Raw genomic sequence first — 4743 nt, forward strand, 5'->3', positions numbered from 1 at the left:
AAGACTAAAAATCTTCACCAAAAAAATAATTCCTTCTAGCTTTTCTACTAATTGGAAGGTGCTAGACAACATGGAGTAATTGTTAGAGCAAGCAAATCCTTGGTTCATGCAATTCTCAACCTAAGTCATGTTGAAGAACTAAGTGAAGAAGGTAAGTTTTAATCCTCTTTTTATGTGTTATGAAGGGTTTGTGCATGTTGTAGTAAGTGGAAATGGATGAAAATCATGAAATCTTAAGTGTTGGTGTTGAACCGTGGGGGCTATGTTTGGCCGTGTATATGTGTATTGTGTAGGGGAGAAGAACTAATTTTATTTAGTATGTTTGGAATGTTGTGTTGTGGGTTCTATGATAAAAATGAAGGTTTAATGATTTAAGTGGAAGTTATATTCGTTTGTAGGTTGTCGAAGAAGGTAATGCGATTTTATTATAGCTTCTTGTATCATTGAGGTTAATGTTGTTAATGTGTGGAATGTTGGTGTAGTTTATGAATTTGGAAGAAAGAAATGTGTTGTTGTAGTTTTGATTGAATTTGGGAGACTTCGGGTTATGTAGTATATTGGTTGGGCCGTTTGGATACTTTGTGGATTGGTTGAAATGTTATTGAATTTTGTTTGAATGGTTTCGGATTGGTATTTGAATGTGTGAACATGGGCATTGGCCTAATTATATGTGGTGATTTGAATATAAATGGAATGTTGTCGAATTGTATAGAAAAGAGTTATTGACGTTAGAATACGTTTTGAATTAATTGTTGATGTCGTTAGTATGATTGTTGGTATTGTTGTTGAAGATTTGGCCGAGTTAAATTCTCGGGGTTGTTGAATTTATAGGGGAGATGCTGCCCAAATTTCTGTAGATGAAATGCCAATGTAGAATTGGATTCTTTGGCGCTTATGACTAATGTTTGGTATGTAAAGCTAACCCTTTCTTGCTTTTGGCATGTCTTAGTGGTAAGTAGGTTGTAATGCGAGCCTCGGGGTGACTCCATTCTTAAGATCCGAGCCTGTGTGCGATTCTTATTCATTTCTTAATGTTGGCCCTCTTAATGCAGTCAAACCATGATCCTTATGTTTTTATATGATTTGATTTCAAAGGTTTTATAAAGACTTTTATTCCAAAAAGGTTTCGTAACTACGAACAATCGTAACTTTCATAGACGAGCTCGGATCGCTTCGAAACGTTCGTGGGAGATTCCATAATGAATAAGGTCTCCAACTTTCATAGATGGACTCGGATTGGTTTGATACCCGTCCGTGGGCCCCGAGACTTTCCCTTGTATAATACTAGCGACTTTTCAAAGGATTTAGTGTGATTAACGTCTTAACCTTCGAGCGCCGATTACTTACTTCTCTATCGAGTTTGAAATGACGATTATGCCCCTAATTTCCATAAGTTATCTCATATGGTTGGACACGTATCCATGATTCCTAAAGTTCTATTTGAGACGTTCTCGAATGACATTCAGAAGAAACTTGATTTGACTATCGCCTTGTTCTTGTTAAAATAATGGTTCATTTTGATTATTCTATCGAGTCTTTGAAAATGTTTTAAACTGCATATAGTTGCTCACGACTCTGCTCGTGCATTATGTTATTACATCCTTCACCGAGTCCCGGGCCGATTATGTTTCGTGCGCACTATGATATATTCCGGAGTATGATGTGTCCGGTTCGCCGAGCCCTCGCTAGAGGGCCGGGTACCGAGTATATTTGGCGTTATGATGTGTTATGATGTGTTATGATGTGTGACGGGGATACGGAGATATGAAACCTTCTGGAGTATGATGTGTTATGGCGCCAATGTCGGAGGGCGACCATAGTTCTAAGAGCCCATGCATGATTTGTGTTTTATGAGTAAGCATTTTAATATTTTCGATATTGCATTTACTTTTTGTACTTCTGGTTTTGACTATGATCTTGGTTACTATATTTCATGCTTTGCATACTCGACATATTCCGCATCGACCCCCCTTTCTTCGAGTCGCGTTTCATGCCGCACGGTACGGATACTTATTTGGATGATCCACCGGCTTAGGATTCTGTTCGGCGGACTTGGAGCGCTCCCTTGTTCAGGAGCCTATACTTTGATCCGGAACACATTATTGCATACATGTATATGTTATTCACGGGTACGGCGGGGCCCCGTCCCTTCATATGATTCGTTATGTTATTATTCTTAGAGGTACGTTATGGGTAGCATATATGTCCGTGATTGTGGGTAATCACTATTATGATGTCCGTATGATTTGTGATTTGGACGTATATATATATATATATATATATATATATATATATATATATATATATATATATATATATATATATATATATATATATATATATATATATATAATTGACGACTTCGGAGGCGACGTTCACTTTTCTACAAATATATGTTATTTGTATATTGTACAAGTTATTCGTATGCTCTATTTCGATTAATGGGTGTGTACGAATGCCCGGTTCGGGCACTAGTCGCGGCCCGGGGTTGGGTCGTGACAAAAGTGGTATCGAGCGGTTCGTCCTCGGATTGTCTACGACCGTGTCCAAGAGTCCTGTTTATAGTGTGAAGCCGGCCACACTTATAAACAGGAGGCTGCGGGGCATTTAGGAATCAGTGACCCTTTTTCTGTCTTAGATCGTGCGGTAGAGCCAAGTCATAGGAAAGGAGATCCCTCGTACTAACTTTTGATTTCAGCAGAAGGACGGCATCGACAGAAGAAAGTGATTGACGATGCAAGAAGTTACAAAGCGCGCAGGTGAGTAAAGGTATGAAAGATATATGTCGGGTAAGGTATCGAAGTATGATCGAAATGTAAAGTTGAAAAAAAAAGGGAAAGTAAAAGTAAACGAGAAAGTGTAACGGTGTAGTCCGAGTTGGACATACGAGGTAAATTCATATTTTCATACTTGTTATTGATATTGGGAGCCCCGTGTGGCTCGCCAAATGATATGATATGTATATATATATGTTGGCCCTGTGAGGAATTGTTGGTATTTCTTGTGTACAGGTTTTGAGATAGTAAGAAATACAGAGGAAACTCTGCCGAAATTTTTCCAGGGGGTAAAACGATATGCCTTGAAAGGTCGTGTTAATAGTAAGGATAGAATTTGACTAAGTTGCAAGTATGGCTGACTTTGAAGAATAAGTTAACTGCTGAATTGATGGTAATAGTAACTAGGCGGTCGATATTGATATGATGAAAAGGAATTTGGAAAGGGCTTGCGGTATTAAGAGACGACTTAGAAGAGGTTGGCGGATTTTGATAGAGTGTTATATTAAGGTACCAACTGAATTGACCAGCAGGGATAAATTATGACGAGATCAAGTTAGAAAGAAATAATAGTATGATTAAGACAAGAACACAGAAAAAAAAAAGGGAATTGTGACGGATATGAATGTATGGATAATATAGCTGTGAGATATTAAGGTTAAGAAGTGTTATACTATAAGATTGACTACGAACAGGATATGATATTACGTGAATAAAATAAGGATTGTTACAAAAATGAGCAAAGCCGGGCGAGGAAGTGACTAAAAGATATGTCGAGATCTATGTGGCTAAAGTATAATGGTGAGCCATTGGAAAAAAAAAAGAGGAAGAAGAGAGGGAGTTATGAAGTCCTTCTATAGAGAAAGTTCAGAATAGAGGTTACGAGATAACGGAAAAGATAGCGAGCACAAAAGAAGAAGGGGTTAATTGGAAAAAGAGATGAAAGGAAAAGCGGGCGAGATAACAGTGCAGCAATAGATTATGACGTGTATAGCCATGAACACGGGTAATAACAGCGACGGAACTGTGACAGGCCAAATCATAGAAAGGTGAATAACGAGGTAGAATGAGTGCTAGGGAATGATTGGCATGATAAGAACATAAGAACGAGTAGAGATGAACAGAATATGATTTGAAAATAAGCAAGGGATTATGTAGGAGTAATATTTTCTGAAAAGGTAGCAGTATTATAAAGCTCTTTGTGCGCAGAAAAGGATGGACATAGATTGGAGAAATACGGTAAGGGAATACTAAAGAAAGCACCTGATATAGACGCAATTAAATGAGTACGGATATGGAATGAAAAGGGAAAGCATAGTTATAAATTCAAAGGTGTAGTACGATGACAGGATGATATGCCAAGACCGTTGTTGAGACGGATTGGGTGTGTTCTGGGTAAGTCGGAAGCCTGTGTTGGATACATAGTAAGAATTAAAAGGCATAAAGCACAAAGGGATACTGCGTGCAGACGATTTCACCTTGAAAATAATGGAATCTTTAAGCGATAAAGACGGTAGGCTGAAGGAACAGATGATGCAAAATAATTTCATTAAAAGAAACAGATGATATAAGTGGCGGTAAAGATACTATTCCAAGAGGACTTTGAACACTTGTCTCGGGAATATGAGTGCCACCTAACCGAGAATTTGGGATAACTACAAGTATTAGATAATTGTTGGGTCGAAGTGAGAGACTTTTTTTTAATTCGGCGGGAGATGTGTTATGAGGGCATTGTGAAATCTGTCCAGACTTCAACTTACTCCAGATTATGTGTTGAAGGTCATGTGGTGAGGTCGACGCGATCATACTAGCGTTAGAGCATCGAATTTCATCAGAGTTCCAAAGTTAAGCGTGCTGGAGTGGGAGCAATTTTAGGATGGGTGACCCCCTGGGAAGTTTTCTGGAAGTCTTGCAAACTCAGACGTAAGGAGCAAATGAGAAGCTAGGTTAATCTAAGGAAAATTAGAGT

The sequence above is a fragment of the Lycium ferocissimum genome, chromosome 7 (genome assembly GCF_029784015.1).
Source record: "Lycium ferocissimum isolate CSIRO_LF1 chromosome 7, AGI_CSIRO_Lferr_CH_V1, whole genome shotgun sequence".
NCBI classification, from domain to species: Eukaryota; Viridiplantae; Streptophyta; class Magnoliopsida; order Solanales; family Solanaceae; genus Lycium; species Lycium ferocissimum.